Source organism: Haliotis rubra, unplaced genomic scaffold (assembly GCF_003918875.1).
Source record: "Haliotis rubra isolate DU_JTF1 unplaced genomic scaffold, ASM391887v1 Scf65, whole genome shotgun sequence".
NCBI classification, from domain to species: domain Eukaryota; kingdom Metazoa; phylum Mollusca; class Gastropoda; order Lepetellida; family Haliotidae; genus Haliotis; species Haliotis rubra.
Window position 1 is genome coordinate 1,682,612 of NW_025767357.1, and position 20,423 is coordinate 1,703,034.

General features: G+C 41.4%; 1 protein-coding gene across 1 annotated transcript in view; it reads left to right on the forward strand.

Moving 5' to 3' along the window:
* The first annotated feature begins 4,681 nt into the window (after positions 1 to 4,681).
* LOC124257139 (solute carrier family 2, facilitated glucose transporter member 1-like) overlaps positions 4,682 to 20,423 on the forward strand; it is an 84,105-nt gene continuing 68,363 nt past the window's right edge. The window contains exon 1 of the mRNA XM_046691128.1: positions 4,682 to 4,889. The gene's annotated coding sequence lies outside the window, so the exon portion shown is untranslated. The remainder of the gene's footprint in view (positions 4,890 to 20,423) is intronic.

A 20,423-nucleotide genomic window follows, 5' to 3' on the forward strand; every position in this document is an offset into this window, starting at 1 on the left:
ACAGACCACCGCCATATAGCTGGAATATTGCTGAGTGTGACGTTAGCAAACTAACAAAACAAACCAACTGTAAGTTATTACCGAAACGTACAAATGCAAACGTAAGGTCCAAAACACACAAAAAGGTTTCCCAGTAACGTCATCATGCTGCTTACGACATCGTTAAGGTGACCTGGGCGAGCATTGTTGCTAGCAGTGGTCATGTTCGCTACTGAGAATGTTTGACAGCTGTTAAAGCAACACACACTGATCAAGAAAATACCTGCTTCAGTCTGTTCATTACCGTACTGTCAAACTGCGACCTTGGACTCCTGGAGGCGTCACGTGTACGTCATCTGTTGTGAAGTATTGGAATACCATAGAAACATGCTACCATCGAATAAGCACATCTTGTTTGTTACAGTTCTTACCATCTTCTAACATTGGTGTACACAGAGACCATATAATAGATATGGTCTCTGGTGTACACTATCATTTGCTCAATGGTTTATCTTGGGTCGGTAACTGGGTCAGACTGGAGGATCTTATAATAATGCGTTTATAAGTGTTTGTGTCTGTCTTACCTTGAGTGTGGCCTCGCCATTCCTAGGTAAGGAAACAATTCGGTCAAGTGGAGTGATAACGGGTCCAGGTCATGGTGAACAACTAGGTAGAACATCCACCAGTTCCGTGTTCAGGTTATGCTGCTAGAATGCGCCGGCTGACGTGACGGGTGTCAGAGCTTCTGACGACTGGGATACCGGCTGCAGATTTAGGACACGAGCCACTAAAATCCAACTTTGGTATCTGTGGGCACCGGTTGGGGTGAATCAAAAGCGCATACAGAGGTACGTCCCATGATCGAGCCAGAACCCGTTGGTCGTGGGTTCCAGACTCCAGTTCTGGCTGATTTACACCTACGACCTGGTTTTGACTCATGCTCGTTAGACCCGTGAAGAACTGATCTTCAGTAACCCATTCGTGACCTTTAAGCGATTAACGGGAGGTCAGGCGCGCTGGTTTGGTTGATGCATGTCATCGTATCGCAATTGCATAGATCCATGTTCGTGATGGCAATCACTAGATTGTCTGGTCCAGACCGCCGTCATGCAGCCGGAGCCGAGTGTGCAAGCAAACAAACAGATAGAGCAGTATTTGAAACAAATGTATATATACCAAGAGTCTTAGGTTAATATGACATCTGATAAAGTGACAGTGTGGTGATGACGACAAAGTCACGTGATGGGCGTATGTTTGACTATAGTAAGGGTTGAAAGTCTACGGAGGTCTGGAAGTGCACGCGTTTATATGTTAGTGTGGGACTTACATAACGTGTGACCATGGCTTGGGTAAGTATATGTTCATTGTGACATGTCGTAAATATGACGCAAATTTGGATCGGATGTCCAAAATGAATTCTGTTTGATGCTATGTTGGCAGGGGTAAGATCCGGCGAGGCCTCGCCTTTACCTTCCTTACGCGTGAGTGAGTTTAGTTTTACGCCGCTTTTAGCAATATTCCAGAAACATCATGACATTTAATGGTGGAGTAGTCATTGGTCACCAATTGCAACTGCGACTATATGTATCGAATGGCCAGGCATGGTGACATGCTTCACGCGACGTCATCGTATCCCATCGTGTATCGATGCTTTTAATGCCAGTCACTGGAATGTCTCATTCGAACAAGAAACAAAAGACAGTGCACAGTGTATGAATTAGTGAAAGTAAAAGTCAACATTATCAAAGCGGTCACTTCTTGAAATGGAGTCAGGAATGGGCTTCATACCTTGTACCCATGATGGGAATCGAACCCGGGTCTTCGGCGTGTCGAGCGAACGCTGTAACCACGAGGCTACGTCGCTGGCTCCTCACCTGACCACCCAAACCACCCACCCACATACTCACGCCATCATTTCGTTCCCTTACTCGAGAAATAGTATAAATCCGTTTTGTTTTGTCGGTCAAGAGCCACACAACGTCATGGCGTCCCAACCTCTTTTCCATGACCCATATGTCTCAAATGGTCTGAGGTTTGTATTGTGTAATAGACAAAAGCCCTAAGGTCTATTTGTATAACCTGAAAAATTCTAGACTTGCCAGTTTGTGTGGTTTCATGGTCTGAACTAGCCACACTCTGCAGCTGGACTGAATTACGAGTATACAGTTCAGTAATTATATCTTTATTATAAGCAAGTCTAGATAAGGATGCCATTCTTTATATGGGACAACATGTTCGTATTTTTTATATAATTATGAAACCTTGATTAAACCTAATAATTATTGCCTTATAGACTTGTGCAAGTCTTGGTCTGAATGAAGAACTTGCTAAGCTGTTGGGGGTAGAAGCCTGAGTCTTTGTGCTTCAAACCCCGCTTTGCTTCACACTGAAAAGCCAGATGATCGGGGAGCTTCGTCTTTAAACTGTTTCACTATCTGTGTTCCTTTCAAACTTCCGTACGATGACCTTATCAATGCGAAATCGATTTCTCAGGAAGCAATCAAATTACGGCTTCATTGATTCTGTAGAAGTCGCCATTGCCCTTCCACCCACACAAACATTCACTCCGTCCCCATCATCTCACTGAGGTTAAACTAAACTAACATATGACGGTTAATGGCAGTAGGTTAGCCTTGTGGATACAGCGTTCGCTCGTCACGCCGAAGACCGGGTTCGATTCCCCACATAGGTACAATGGGTGAAGCCCATTTCTGGTGTCCTTCGTCGTGATAATGCTGGAATATTGAAAAAAGAAAAAGAGAGTAAAAAAAAAAAGCAGCGTAAAACTAAAATAAACTCACTCCGTGTTTGCTATGGCTAGTCTCTATGTTTGAGCATGTTTCGTTAGTATTGCCGTGCACCTTCTTATGTGTCAGTCATATTGGCCTAGGCCTAGACGGTACTCATACTATCGTTAAATATGAGAAGCCCATTTCTGGTGTTCCCCGCCGAGATTTTGTGGGAATATTGCTAAAAGCGGCGTAAAACCAAACTCACTCGTACCATTGACCAGTGGTTTGTACAAGTTCGATTCCATGTCACGAAGTGACCGCTTTGATAATGTTGACTTTCACTAATCCATGCACTGTCGGACGCTGCGATTGCCTTTCGTTTTTGTTTGAATTACACATTCCAGTGATTGACATTGTGAAGTGAGTCACCGTGCCTGGCCATGCGATACTTGCACTCGCAATGGCTGACCCCAGGCGAATGCTTGTTTAATTTTGTTGGCATCTGAGACAAATTCTACAGAAATACTGTCAGGGCCTCAAGCTTCACTGAATGTCTCACCTGATGGGAGGGTGGTTGGCCCAGTTGGGTAGCTTCACGAAATACCGGGAAGTATGTTTACCCCATTAAACATGACATGACATGCAATGACTACTACTACTACTACTGCTGCTGCTACTACTACGAATTCTACTGTTGCTACTGCAGCGATTACATTACTACTACAGCTTGTTCAGCTTGACCTGAGCTACTCTACATATGCATGACCCGGGAGGTCAAATGGCACAAACGGCAGGTCGAGCTAACTTCATTAAATAGGGGAGCAGAGAATGTTATTAATGTTGCTGCTCGCTGCCTAAAAGCCCGGATCGGAAACATTAAACCATCTGTAGCTTCTTTTTTAAGTTTAAAGAAAGTTAGGACATTGCTGGTGACTTCTCGACACTGAGATGTCAAAAGGCTACTTTGTCTCGGCTGTTCGGACATGTTGACAATCAACTGACAAAGGTGCACCCCTTCACAATAATAGACCCAACCAGTTGTGACACGGTCACGTAATTCTGTTACTACTACTACTATTACTACTACTACTACTATTACTACTGTGACTGCTACAATTACGACATACACTACTGCTACTACTACTATATAGTAGGAGGTTAATCATTAAGTGGCAGATCAATATTCATCATTAACTTTGACGTGACGTTTCGACAAGTTCAATAGAACAAGTCCCAGTTTCCCCGAGCTTTCCCCACTTAATGATGAGATATGGCCATTGGTGATGTATGGCCTGTGTACGACTAACCTGCAGGTCTGCCCCTATTTCTGACGAAGGGTACCTCTAAGTCCATATCCCAGTCCATATGAACCCCACACAGCGCCCTTGTAATGTATATGCCGGGTACCTGCGTCTAGCCAGGACGGGTGACGTGTCAAGGTCAGCTCGAGCTCTTCACGCGTTTGTCACGATCACTGCCAAATACACATTTGTTAAACTAACATATGACGGTTAAGGCTTACAGTAGCTGTCGGAGTGACACGAGCTGATGGGTCAAGATCCCATCAGTACTTGACACACATATCTAGCGACCTGATTTGTAGAGAAATCATTTGTGTCCAGTCAGCAGTTTTTCGTACAGTAATATCAACGTAATATATACGATTCAATAACGTATCTTCACACACATACATTACTTGAATATAATCTAGATCTGGAATGTGTCTAATCATTATTATTCTTTATGTAATAATACTTGTATGCGAGGTTAAATTTTCTTACGTTTTCAGACATTCAACAGTTAAATTATAAAATTCTGTTAAATGAGAGCTATTCTTATCCCAGCAGATCGGTGTTACTTGAAATGAATCTGCAAAAATCGTCCGAACATTTTTCAGGACAAAATGATATTGTCACATTTGATTCAACCATAATCCAAGCCATATTGATTTGCAGGTGCGTGGATTCTTGAACGTATTACTGAGTTATCTGTGAAGACGGACAATATTTGCCAGGAATAATAGTTATTATTCTTCTCACGTAAGCCCTGGTTGCTGGGAAGCACGTCAGCTGATTGTTGCCCCAGATCGGAAATTCGGTCAAGCTCTGTACCAGTGTGCGGAGTACAGGCGCTGTGAGGAGTTACATAAGACCGGCTGCGACGTTTTCTGAAACAAAGGTAGTTTGCTCTCCTACTTTCATAATTTGTTTTTCATTTGAATGCATTACATGCTATATTTTCATTTCAGGATGTTTGTTTATAATGTCCTTTAGCTTATCAATGATCGACATGGGTGCAAAGTGCAGTCTAATTTAATGCGACACGTGGTACGTAGTCTTCAAAGCATTACATCCTGGGACGGGGCTAAATTACAACATATTTGAGCCCTGATGGTGCATAATTATTGTTAAGGGCTCACTGCGTTTTCTAAGCTCTGCACATGTGCAGTGTGATCACTCATCCATTTGTGCTTTTGTCTCCAATGTGTTGACCTCGTGACTTGATCTTTGGAATAAATATCCCCCTTGACATCAGAACACGAATCGTTAAAGGTGTATTGCTATTAATACGATTCAAATACCATAGCACCATTGATTGCTAAGGATTGTGAATGATGACAAGAACTACAGAAGGTATGCAAGTACGCTATTCAAACGGATGACTACTGTAACAGGCCAGATTTTCCCAGACTATACCCGTACTTCCTAGAGACTATACACAGCAATATATTCTGAACTAGGCCATAGTATACCTGCCCAGATTATACCCCTACAGAAAACAAGTGATTAAGGATACACTATAATTTTATTGAAATGGTTACAACATTGAAATGGTCCGATACATTTTCATGTACAAAGGCATAATCAGTGTGATACAAAGCTGGCAGGGTAATCAGTGTGACTGACCAACTGCACTGTAAATATAAATGTCACATTTTAACAGACTGGCTGTTGACATAACTTCTGCATCTGTTGCCCACACTCCATCTCGTGAAATTCCCGAATCTGTGATGTACTCACTGACATTTTGGTTCAGGAAATGTTTTAGTTCATCATTGATGTCATTGTTCATATGACGTCGAATATGTATATATGTTGTTTTAACTTTTCAAATCAGTTTTCTCTCTGGTGGGGGGTTATTCTGGGCTGCTACACCGGTATGTTGAGTTAAAAATATATGTTTTGTGATTATATGGTTTAAGTGTTACTCTAAGCAGACCTTCATTCACAATGATGTTTCCCATCACAATTTACTGACAAAACGGCACATACATGCTTAACTTGCTATAAAATGTTTAAAAAGAAAGAAAAATAGAATTCGTAACCATGCAACCTAATTTTGAGAATGCTGTCATCAGAACCTTAGCATTTATTTTTACAACTAATGGATTTGCATGTACAATACGTGTCACTCACTCCAAATATATCGCAATACATGTTGCAATATGGGTACCGCAATATGATTTAGTTGCCAATACACAGCCTTACCGATGACGTTATGCTGTTTGTGACGTGTGCCACATTCACCTTTTCCTGAACACCTTGTATAACCACTATAATACTCACTGATAAACTCAGATGTTGGCGATCTATAGCCTGTTTTTATATAGCATTGTCAATTCTAGTTAAACTGTTTTAGTGTTAATTACTTGTTTTAAATTGAAATCTGTGATCAACTAGTTGTTTTACTGTCCTTCGCTGACATTTTTTTTAAATAATTTACCATTATTTATTGTAAAATTATAACTTGTTTGAAGTCACGATATGGCTGAAATATTGCCGATGTGACTTAAAATATTAACTCACTCACTCACTGATAAACACGTGCTTCTCAGATAACAGGAAACCGGAAGAGGAAACAAGGGAGATTTGTATGATATGATGAGATTAAGTCAGTTTTTATGCTTAGATAATACATCATGACGAATGACATGTAATCTTTTGTCACAATAATAATTTCTGTCTTTAAATTCTTTGTATCATTATAATTAGCTGTCTTACTTAATGTTTTCTGTGTATAAAATATTTATCTTTCTAAATTAATAGTTTTCCCTTTGTAGTTTTCATCATATTTGGATTTTTTAGTATATTATATAATGTCACTCGAGTAAATACATCTTGACCATAGATAATTACACTGTTGCATCAAAAGGTTACTGGTCCTAATTAGACGATCTCTCTTCTCACATGGTAACAGAAGAACAGATGGTAAATAGCCTATAAATCGCTTTTCTTCCGAAATATCTCGTAAAACACCTTCCAATTATTATTCTAGATCTACCAGTGAAGGTCCGGGTTAGAATATTGATCTTCAGTAACCCATGCGTGTCGTAAGAGGCGTCTAACGGGATCGGGTGGTCAGGCTCGCTGACTTGGATGACACATGTCATCGGTTCCCAATTGCGCAGATCGATGCTCATGCTGTTGATCACCGGATTGTCTGGTCTAGACTCGATTCTTTATCATATACATATAGCTGGAATATTGCTGAGTGCGGCGTAAAACTAAACTCACTTACTCACTATTCTAAATCCTTCCGAGTAAAGCACTACCTACGTCTAGACACCCTATCGCTTGTAAACGTAAGTGTCATTGTAATTGTTATTGAGAGTATGTCTGACAATCCCTGAATCGTAATATTTTCTCTTGTACAAAGCCCTGACTGTAAGGCAAATCCCTAAATGAGCAAATCCAGATTTGCCTGCGGGTACTGACTCTCCCATCTCTCTGGAGGGGGGTGAGGAAATACGGTAACTGCGGCTAACTTAAAGAAAAAGGTATTGGTATTCTCTTATAAACGTACGTTTTTCAGTTCAAGAATTTGTGCAAGCTAATTTGCTGACTCTCATTGTCTGTGTGCACAGTCTGGTAGGATTTGTAATTTATGTGAATGTACATGTATACGAAAGGCTACACATGCTTCTTCTGGTGAATGGTTACAAAATGTAATACTGCTTGAACGGTGAATATATTCATATATTCCCAAACCACGATGCACTATTATAGTTCCCCGACGTCACTCCATACAGCAAAACAACATTTGGTTGCGAAGTGCCGATATCCCGATTACATTATTCATTGTCCTCTTTTATTACATATCCTATATGCCTGGCGTGGCTATATCGCTTACCTGTTTAACATTTTCATGTGCAGTAAAGATCCTATAGCCTATATGTTGAGGAATTATAAATGACAAAGCGAAGATTACGCAAGTCGTTTTGTTTAGGAGCTAAAATATGGGAGTTATATAGACGTACTCTATTAACATTAATAGAAAAGGAAAGACTGACTGACTGAGTTTAGTTTTACGCCGCTTTTAGCAATATTTCAGCAACATCACGGCGGGGAAAACCTGAAATGGGCTTCACACATTGTACCCATGTGAGAGAGTAGGTCGCAGAAATAGATTTGAAATGCTCCTTGACCTCGAGATTTGAAAGAAGGTGACGCTAATATATCACGCTCCTCGATCGTGCTTAAACACAAAATGGATCCGCCCCCGGGTGTGGTGGACAGTTGTGTCCTGCTACTACTACTACTACTACTACTACTGCTACTGGTGCTACTGCAAATGCCACTACTACTGTTACTACAACTATCACTACTACTACTACTTCTTCTTCTACTACTACTACTACTTCTGCTACTACTACTACTACTACTACTACTACTACTGCTACTGCTACTGCTACTACTTTTACTACTACTACCACTACTACTACTACTTCTACTACTACTACTACTACTTCTACTACTACTACTACTACTTCTACTACTACTACTACTACTACTACCATTACTACTACTACTACTGGTGCTACTGCAAATGCCACTACTACTTTTACTACTACTATCACTACTACCACTACTACTACTACTACTACTACAGGTGTCTGCGATACATGTTACGTAAGGCACGTGCAGTTCTTGCTCTGTGTGTACGCCAATGTCCTCTCGAGACCACGAGCAAAGCTTCCACCTCTGCTGTTCCCGACAAAGGATTGTGCAGATCTTCAGATTCATGTTTTCTTTCTCAGTGGATTCCGCTTGGCCCAAGCATGACCTGTCACTCACCTGAGACACATGCAGAGAACACCTGCAGTGACCCCTGTCTGTCATGCCACGAGTAATTCGTGATACTGATGTGATGGTTTTAAAGCTATGTTAGGTATGTCACGTGCATAAATAAGTCAGTTTTGATGCATAAATAATACATAATGACGAATGACATGTATAGCAACACCTCCCTCACCAGACCGCGAGGAGTGAGAGGATTTAATATTTAGCAATATTCCAGCAATATGACAGCAGATACATGTATTCTGCTTGGGGATTCGAACCTGGGTCTTCGGCGTAAAGAGCGAACGCTTCAACAGCTTGCTACCCCACCGCCCCTAGATGGCCAGGAGATCTAGCCAGTCCTAGGTTGCCAACCACCACTTAGGAAGTGTGATACCTTCAGCTTTATCACACGCGTTTATTTTCTTTATTAGATATGTAACACCTAAATCGAAAGTTGGGGGCCCATGGTTATAATATGTGAAGGTCGTGTTATTACTGGAATATCCAGTAGCTGCTTAAAACAATTTGGTAGTATTTAAAGCATATTCAGTAACGTTTTTATTGCTCTAGTTATCAAGGACAGTTGATGTGTTGTACACTTTCCAATTTTCCAATTGGATTAATCACGAAATGTTCAATACTCACACAAATATTTTGTTCAATATTTCTTCTTTGGGTGTCATTTTAGAAGTTGGAAGTACAATAGTGACAAACTTTATGAATAACATCTTCTTTTATTTCGTGAGTGCGACATTTCGATACACATTTTTGTATTGTTGTCAAGCAGGATACATATTCTTGTACCGTTGTCAAGATTCTTGTACCGTTGTCAAGCAGGATACAGATTCTTGTACCGTTGTCAAGCAGGAATGATGACTGCTTGACAACGGTACAAAAGTCTGTATTGAAACGTCGCAGCAACGAAATGAAAGAAGTTGTTATCCATAAGTTTGTTAATGTTACACAAATATATTTTATTCGAACACAAATCTATACGTTAAATCTGAAAAATGATGATTTTCGATGACCTTTTTGGAATTGCGGGATGATCATGACCTGTGAAACCCTAACTGTGTACAAGACTTTCCATGTTTGAAGCTGAGAAGGATCAGATTTCACAGTTTTCTGGTCAGAGTAACCCGTTGGGAAATTTCCATTGGTTGTATACGTGCATCTTGTAACGTTAACCAGTTGTGGAAAAACACCGAGCAAACAAATTAAGGTTTTACCCTACAAAGAACGTTGTGGTATAAATAATAGTCTGCGTAAATAATACAGAAATACGTCCAGTTATTTCGGTACATTGTTTGTCTGAGTTGCAAATACCGAGTCTTTCTGGAGCAAGGATAAGTCGTAGTTTTATCCATGAGAGCTGTGAGACATGTCACAGAATATTAATAATTGAAACGATGTACGATATGTACACAATGAATACCTATATGATACACGAACCACAATGACATGAGAAAAAATGATTACTCTCTGTGTTGGCTCAATGGTTCAATGACCTAATACATTAAAACATATGGATCAAAACGGTCACCTTGAGTAATCACAGACCTGGCGAATGACAGAGTGTGGGTTGGCGCCATTTAAATTGGGTCAAGGACAAGGTCACGGACAAGGTCACGGACAAGGTCACGGACAAAGGGAAATCACAACGATGCATCGTATTCAACAATCCACAACTGGACAAATATACGTAAACATTTACACTTTCATGTGCACAACACCTCGTTAGGATGAGAAAGCCACAATAACTCTTTGTGCATAGTGGCTGCAAAAGTTGTATACTCCTCAGGGAGTTGAGATTGATAATACGATGTGCCGTTGAGATTGACATCCAATGATCGAGGGAAAAAATACCAGCGCCTTGAGCATGTACTAGTTGCCTGGATATGTGCGCTATATAAATACCCTATAATAACACGCGCAACATGTTCCCTATCTACTGGGGCGGTGGGGTAGCCTAGTGGTTAAAGCGTTGGCTCGTCACGCCGAAGACCCGGGTTCGATTCCCCACATGGGCACAATGTGTGAAGCCCATTTCTGGTGTCCCCGCCGTGATATTGCTGGAATATTGCTAAAAGCGGCGTAAAACCAAACTCAGTCAGTCAGTCCCTATCTACTAATATGGAATCTTGTTTGATGTGACAAATAACACAACGCATATTCAATGGGTTTTTCAAATACTTATCTGACTGTTCCGACTACTACTACTTTTGTTAATGATGATGACGTCGTCAACGTGTACGGTAGTACGGGGCCGAATAACATTTCAGCGTTGGGACCCCATTTGACATATATGGGTTCATATACATGTATCTGGGTAAAACGTACTGGAACATATGTTTGTATTTTGTACTGTGCTTTTCCCCCCGACCATTTAATCAGACCTGAAGGAGCAGTGTAAGAGGACTGAATATTATACCATTGTAGGTCGATGTGCTAGGCTAATCACAAATGTGGATCAAGGTCACTGGGTCAAGGACGTTTGGCCAAGGCATTACCGCCTTAAGAAGGAGGATTATGAGTATAAATATGGCAAGGAGCTCATACAATGATGGAATACATTTTGTAATGTTTATATTCGAGCAGTAGGTGTGACTAACGCCCTTGGAGATTATCTACGACTCATTATGTGGGATATTATGTTACCGAATGTTGTGAGGTGCTTATATAGGTGCTATAGCCTCACTTCCACAGTTCTGTCTTTGGTAAGGGAAGTCATAACGTGGCATGTGGAATTAATTGAGCCTTCTGGAGGTGTCATAATGTGAAGCTGTGATTGACAGTCATTTCTTGCAAAAGGACAAACTTTATGGAAGAACAATTTCTTTATTCGGGTGATGAGACGTTCCGATACAGACTCTTTTATCGTTGTCAAGCAGGTATGACATAAAGGAGTTGTTCATCCATAAAGCTTGTCCTTATCTGACTCTCCAACTTCTGAAAATGGCCACTCAAAGAAGTTAACGTTATTTGTTAACCTTATAAAATCACCAGCTTCTACTGAATTCCTGCAAATCCAATATATTTTTCAGATTATTATTTTTAACTATTACAGTTGGATCTTACGTACAGGTCATCGATTTGAGGTATATCTGTATCCAATTATCTTAAACTCGGGCGGTGGGGTAGCCTAGTGATTGAAGCGTTCGCTCGTCACGCCGAACACCCGGGTTCGATTCCCCACATGGGTACATGGGTGTGATGCCCATTTCTGGTGTCCCCCGCCGTGATTTTGCAGGAATATTGCTAAAAGCGACGTAAAAGCATACTTACTCACTCACCCTTGGCCCATTTAGGGGTGATCAATTATAATTTCTAGACAAGTGACTCAGTTTTGAAGGTTATTCTGGAGATAATCGAAACAAGAAGTGGCAGGTGTGCACCTTGTGACGAAGGTATTACGCGTGAAACATCCAGCTGTTGAACATCTTTGCGCAGGTGTTTGACCATCCGTATGTGTACATTTTCTGACCATCTCAACAGGTCGTACACATACGTCACCACTTATAGATTGACCTCGGTCATAGCGTCACGCCAGCTGCTGGCGACAGCAGGTGCGCGGGTCGCTATCAACGTGGAGGACTCACACGAGATAGTATCTGAAACTAGTTTTGTATCTGCATACAGAAATGGTGTTAATGTACCGTGAATGTTATTCTACAGTGACACAATATGTAACTATACCGTGACACAATATGTAACTATAGTGTGACACAATATGTAACTATACCGTGACACAATATGTAACTATACCGTGACACAATATGTAACTATAGTGTGACACAATATGTAACTATATCGTGACACAATATGTAACTATACCGTGACACAATATGTAACTATACCGTGACACAATATGTAACTATAGTGTGACACAATATGTAACTATGCCGTGACACAATATGTAACTATACCGTGACACAATATGTAACTATACCGTGACACAATATGTAACTATACCGTGACACATCCCTTACCGGGAATACATGTCACAGAATCCACTTGTGTTTAGACATGTGGAGGGTGTGTTTGATATATGAGGGTTGTGTTTGACAAGAGGTTTGTGTTAGAAATATGGAGGTTGTGTTAGACATGAGGGTTGTGTTAAAAATTTAGAATTGTGTTAGACATGAGGGTTGTGTTAGAACTGTTGAGTTGTGTTAGACATGTGGATGTTGTGTTGGACACGTTAGGGTTGTGTTAGACACGTGGAAGAGGTGTTAGACACATTGGGATTGTGGTAGACATGTAACGGTTGTGTTGTTGTTCTTGTGCTTGGGGCCATTCTCCAATGCAATGTGCGAAGTGTCGGGAAAAGAGGTCTGAATGCTCTTTTGTTGGTTCTTAATCGACTCAAGTGAGGAAAAGTCAATATGCGAATTCACTGGATCCAAATGATCAGCAGTGTTGCTAGATCGACTAGATCTAGGTTTGCCAGCTGACATCGCCAGGCGAGAGCGCCTGTTGCTTGAACGCCCCCTGCTTGTTTGTCCAGCGGGCGGATATTGTATTGTCAATATGCATACAACAACACATTGATATTTTTATGCATAACGTCCAACTGTACATACTGGAGACATGGCCGTTTGGGATCACGTTGCTGCTTAAACTTGCAACGACCTCGGCAAATCTATGCACTCTATAAACGCCACGAACGTCGCCGGTAGATAGTCAAGGTCAAGGTCAAGGTCACGTGGCCTTGGGAACAACATTTCGTGTCTCAGCTGTTCGTCGTAAACCCTTCACACATGCACAAAACATAGTGTATCTACAGGCTTATAATGTGCAAAGGTATGCGTGTATTTGACAGAGGGGGATTGGCGGGGATGGGGGCTGAGGGTAAAAACGCACTACAGCGCGCACTATTATGCTTTGTGCTGAGATTGTCACGTATATGTCAGTTCTTCTGCAGCATATTTGGTCCTCTGCAGAGCGATTCTTAATCTGTTACATGATATACAATATTCTGGCCACAATTGGGCAGATCATATTTTGTCTTTGAGCCTTAAATTTGCAGATCCCATGCCGTCTTCGAGCCTCCAGTCCTTGAAATCACATGCAATCTTCGAGCCTTAATCCTTGAAATCATATCGCATCTTTTGGCCTTACTCAAGCATATCCGACCTCATTTTCGATATTCGGCTTATATTTAAGGGTAACACTTTTTTTGGCTGACAACGTCGACATTCTGCAGTGTGGCAAATTTCTTATCTAACCTTTTTCGTAGGACAAGCTTTTCGGTGGATGGGTTTTGAAATTCCATTTGACTCAGTTTTACATAGAGAGGTCAGATGCGTGCGCGCAGATAGCGCTGTGGACAAGATAAAGACGAGTACAGATGGTTACCTGGTCGAGATTACAGATTAACTGTGTGGTTATATTGTCTTGGTGCCAGAGCGGACAGGAGGTCAGGATCTAGTATTTCAAAATGAATCAGAGCACAGTTTAGTTTTGTGTGTATTTCGGAGACGATGTTAGTGAATGAGGATTGGGTTCAATGAGTGAGTGAGTTGAGTTTCACACCGCATTTAGAAATGTTCAGCAATATCATGGCGGGGGACACAAATATAACTTCTTTGAGTAGCACCTAGGAAGTGGGGATAACAAAACAATAACGAAATAATGTTGACCATAAAGTTTGTAGATATTGCACCAGATATGGATTTCGCGCACTGTAACCATGTTAGTTGTCACGGGGGAACAAGGCTAATCAACCGTGATGAAAGTCGGACATTTTCTACTGAAACCAGCGAAAACCGTATCTGGTACTGACAAACCAATGGTCTGTGGGAAAGTTGGATTCAAACCCAACTGTCTCTATATCTTCCATGTTGGGTAATTGTCCCAGTTTCTAGTACGTAGCAGCACAAATTAGATATGAAGAAAACATCACATTGCCCAAACAAGGCGAATCAACCGGTCAATACCATCTTGTATTGCTGCAGTTAGCATATGATTTCAAGGTTATTTCAGGATTGCTTCAACTACTCCTCTGTGAAACAGCCATTAAGTGGTACACAACCTTCATGTCTATCATCTATCACACCGACGACGTGGAGAGCAGTGTCAACACTTCTGTCTCAGATTATCCCCCTGAAGTGGACAGATTCAACAGGTTTCCAATATCACTGTGTTTGTTGAGACAGCCGAGACTGTTACAATGGCGAAGGTTGTCATGGTGATTCCCTCAAAGAACGCGTCACAAAACTCCGAACTCCCCCGCTGTACATCGGACGCTGTTTGGTAGTTTTGATAGCACATGTGCTGCTCCATATCTAAACTAAGCATTATTTTCTTAAAATATACAATTTTGATCAAAACAATTAACGCCATTTAAATTGAAAAGGGGGCGGTAGGGTAGCCTAGTGCTTAAAGCGTTCGATCGTCACGCCAAAAGAATATCGTAGGGCAGGAATATCGCTGACAAATCATGACATGTAACGATGTTCATCCGTCATTAAACTGACAAACTCAGACATACAAGGGGGCGGTGAGGTAGCCTAGTTGTTAAGGCGTTCGCTCGTCATGCCAAAGGCCCGGGTTCGATTCCCCACATGGATACAATGTGTGAAGCCTATTTCTGTTGTACCCTGCCGTGATGTTCCTGGAATATTGGTAATACCGGCGTAAAACTATACTCACTCACTAATTGAAAAGATTCCACAGCGTTGATGGGAGTTGCTGACCAGTAGTAAAATCTAGACTTGCTTAAATCAGTGTATGAAATAAGGCCCGTCCGCCCGCCCGAGACGGGCTAGATTTCTGACGGACGGTCTAACTTTACAGCTAGCCAGCCCGATGGTCTGGTAAATATTTAGATGTTCCATACATCTGAGTAAATTCACCATACTTGTTCTGGTTAAATCCATTATGGGCCGGTAACATTTTGAAGTTACAAGCCCTGATGTCTGGCTGGATTTTTGGCTTATTTCATACACTGCTTCAATAGGCGCTTTTGGATTACAGGTTGGTGGAAGTAAAAATGATATCGTTCAGGGACAGCGAGACTGGATGCTTCGTGTCTTGAAAGATGTGAGGTGAGGTGAAATGGGGTTTTAACGTCGTACTTAAGAATATTTCGCTCATATGACGACGTGCATGCGTGTGTATGTGTGGCTGCTTGTACTAGTCCAGACTTCAGCTGGTTTTAAAGTGCTAGCTCACTGAGATACCATGCCGCAGTGAAGCATGAATCCCCCTTTAAGACACATGATACTGACTCTGAGCCTACCAGTCCTTGTTGTACCTTTTAATGCCGAGCGCCAGGCAGGGACCAGCAAGTACCATATTTTAACGTCTTTTGGTATGACGCGGTCGGGGATCGAACCTGCGACCTTCCGTCGTGTCTTGAAAGACAATCTTTTCTTTGATATCATTAAAGTCTCCGATTTCGTTATGGCATCCGATATAATTGAGGTCTCTGATATTATGGCCTGTGATATCGTTATGGTCTCTGATATTATGGTCTTTGATATCATTAGGTCTCCGATTTCATTATGGTCTGTGATATCACTCTGGTCTCTGATATCATGGTCTGTGATATTACTGCGGTCTCTGATATATTCTGTGACATCACTCTGGTCTCTGATATCATTAAGGTCTCCGATTTCTCTATGGTCTGTGATATCATTCCGGTTCCTGATATTATGGTCTGTGACATCACTTTGGTGTCTGATATCTTGGTGTTTTATATCATTAAGGTCTCCGATTTCATAATGGCCTCTGACATAATTCCGGTCTCTGATATTATGGTCTTTGATATCATTATGGAATTGTATTGTTCTTCACCAGAAGCGCTCATAATATAATCACAAAGCCTGTCGGTGTCAGTTGTCCCTGAGGTCAGGGTGTATCAGTGACAGGATTAACATCGGTTGGGGCAGTATTTTAATCATAACAGCAGCTACGTGACGAAAGTCGGACACTGACAAGTGAAACCAGCGAAAATCCATCTGGTACTGACAAACCAAGGGTCATAGTCTGTGTGAATGTTGGATTCAAACCCGGCTGTCTCTATACTAGTATTATCCATGATGGGGAAATGTCCCAGTTTCTTCAACATGGAGAAAACAAGGCATTGCCCGAACAGAAAAATGTCTCTAAGTTGATACTTATCACCCCATCCCCCCTCCCCAAAAAAAAAAAAGAAAAAAAAAAGGAAGAAAAAACGTTTAATAGAAAAAGTAAAACAAAAAGACATATTGAGTGATTTGTTAAAAGTTTAACATAATTTTTTAATAGCTATGTAAAGATGTACCTGTATCTACAATAATGAGGGGCGGTGTGGTAGCTTAATGGTTAAAGCGTTCGCTCGTCACGCCGAAGACCCGGGTTTGATTCCCCTCATTGGTACAATGTGTGAAGCCGATTTCTGGTGTCCCCCGCCGTGACTATCGGGATCGGGTGGTCATGTTCACTGACCTGATTGACACATCTTATCCCAATTGCGTAGATCGATGCTCATGATGTTCACCACTGGATTGTCTGGTCCAGACTCGATTATTTACAGACCGCCGTCATATAGCTGGAATATTGCTGAGTGCAGCGTAAAACTAAACTAACTCACTCACTCACTCATGCTGAGTGCAAACAAACAAACAAAAGATAAACGAATCTGAATTAATACACCAAATCCATTAACACAATTAAAACAAAATTCTAACGAACAATACAATCTGTCAACGCGTGCACATGTAAGTCGATGCGGGAACTATACCAGAATTAAAACAAACATTACATTAAGTCCAGACATCTGTAGTTGGTTGTACAGTACATAAAAGACAACTACAGGAGAGCAATAACCGCAGTTTCTGGTTCAAACATACACGAGGTTACTGGAGCTAGAGCAAATAAACCAGCCTACCCACATGTATTTACATCTTTATATACGACACTCTTCAAATTTCAAACACATTAAACACATTCATTCAGTACCACAACTGATAACCAACTAATAGCATGCAAGTGACATTTGTTAAGGTTTAGACAGGATTTACAGCTACCAGTCTGTTGCAATATATGACACAGAGATTGCTGTTGTATTTACACATTTGACATTAAGCACAATTTATCAAAACAAACCACCAAGCTTAGAACGAATACACAAGAAAACCAGACTTAACCAAAACATTACAACCTTTACAGTGCCGGCTACACTGCAGGCTGTGTGGTACCAGAGTGAAATATACCGACCGTGTCTTGTTTCATTATGAGCGACCATCAAACTAACTTTCTTACATACATTACTTTACCGGAGTTTATCACGCAAACACCTAAAGAAAAAAAATCAACTAACATTACATCTAATATATATCAATATTTCACCAGACATACGTCTACCGTCGCATGAACACAGATATTAAACGCAGAAGAGATATGAATGATAAAATACCTCGGTTTTGTGTAGGAAGTGATGTAATATGTTAACAGCTGCGACCGCCAGGTGGCGTGCTGGTTTAGTTTGAAGTCGTGTCTAGACTCATGAATAATATACAGTGAATGTTTAATATCTTCGGAATTAGGACTCGTTCTTATCGTATCGTGTCGCATTTGGTCTTTATCGTAAACATAACGCTTATTACATAACCGACAACACAGTCGGCGGCAGCCGGACTCATATCTGCCCATGGTGGCGGTCATAATACTCCGAGGTAATAGACTATGCCGTCAGTAGATCCGATTGAACATTCGGAATGACTCCATACGTGTGTGCTATTTCGTCATCATTTCTACCAGTTGAAATGAATTGGATCTACCTTGTAAAGGAAAAATGGCGTTATTGATCTGATTAAGACTGTCAGTGTCTCGGACGTGCAGTTGCGTTTGGTTTAGACCATTTGTATGGGGACACTGACGTTAGCCCAGTTGGTAAAGCGTCGATCAGTTCGGCTCTCTGAGGTTCTGGAGATGTTGGAATTGGGAACCTGTCATTTTTAGCAGGGAAGATAGGCCGACTGTATTTGTCTGCCAGAAAGCCCCCAATATTCCCCAATCAACAAGGGGAGATAAACTGATCTACTAAGACCTTTCCTATCCTGAACAACTCCATTCTATTCCTTGGTATAAAGGGGACATAATTCTCTCATGCTCTGTAATCCACGAGTAACTGATGGCCTATTCAGCTCTGAATCTCCACAGGGCGAGACGTGTGTGAGTGAGTTGAGTTTTACGCCGCCTTTAGCAATATTCCAGCAATATCACGGCGGGGGACACCAGAAATGGGCTTCACACATAGCACCCGTGTGGGGATTCGAACCCGGGCCTTCAGCGTGACGAGTGGACGCTTTAACCATAAGGCTACCCAACCGCCCCTTGTTTAATTAGAGCCAGTTCACATAACAGTGTCTTATAACCAGCATCAGTGATCCGAACTGAGTCTTAAATACAACTTTGGAAGTCGTTCCCACAGGAATAGTTACAAAACGACAACTGCTATTGCTATGGTAACGAGTGTGTTTTGTCTTTAAAAATCGATTGTATTTATTTGAGGAAACATATCAGTCTGCCTTTGACGTCACGAAGCTGTAGGTTTTGCAACCTACTTGAATGAGAGAAAGGTATCGGTATACCAGTAGTTGGAGATCAACAGAATATCGATATGTGAACTTACATCCATTAGAACCATTATTCTGCCTAGCCCTTCCTGCAATTCTAAAGCCCTAAATGGGTGAGTGAGTTTGGTTTTACGCCGCTTTTAGCAATATTCCAGCAATATCACAGCGGGGACACCAGAAATGGGCTTCACATATTGTACCCACGTGGGTTATCGAACTCGGGTCTTCGGCGTGACGAGCCAACGCTTTAACCACTAGGCAACCCCGACGCCCCTTAAGCCCTAAATGAAGCAAGTCTTGATTTCTTCAGGTTCTTAATTTCCCTTGTCACTGGGACTCCTTTTCAATTTAACAGGAATTCTTTGTTTCTATCAAAAGTGTATATATTCAGGGACTAAGAGTTAGTCAACAGTTCACAGTTTGCAATACAATGAGATAGTCTGACTCGCATCCCACGAATCTTTTTGCTCCCTTTCGACCGAGCCTGTGTTACTATACTAAAGCCCCACATGAGTCTACATTGTCCTTAGGTTCTGAATCACTCATTACACTTTGGCTCCCTCTTATCGTAAATGTAGCTTGTTTCTACGAAGAGTTCACTCGTTGATTGGTCTTCAGCAACCCATAATTATCGTAAGCGGCGACTAACGGGATCGGGTGGTCAGACTCGCTTATGTCATCGTATCCCAATTACGTAGATCGATGCTCATGCTGTTTATCACCGAATTGTCTGGTCCAGACTCGATTATTTACAGACCGCCGCCATATCGCTGGTAGATCGATGCTCATGTTGTTGATCACTTGTTTGTCTTGTCTAAGCCCTATTTACAAAAGCTGGAATACTGCTGAGTGCGGCGTTAAACAACAAACAAACAAACAACACCAAGAGTTCACGTTTTCAGAATCTGAGTGATTACTTGTACAATCAGATGACTTCGAGAATTACAAAGTAATGTGATTCCAGTTTCACTGAATTGGATTCACACTGAAATCTCTGTGTGTCTAGATGAACGGAACAAATTCTATGGTGGTGTTCCTCGCAGTAGTTGTCAGGAATACGTGTTTTCCTGACTAATGTGGTTTGT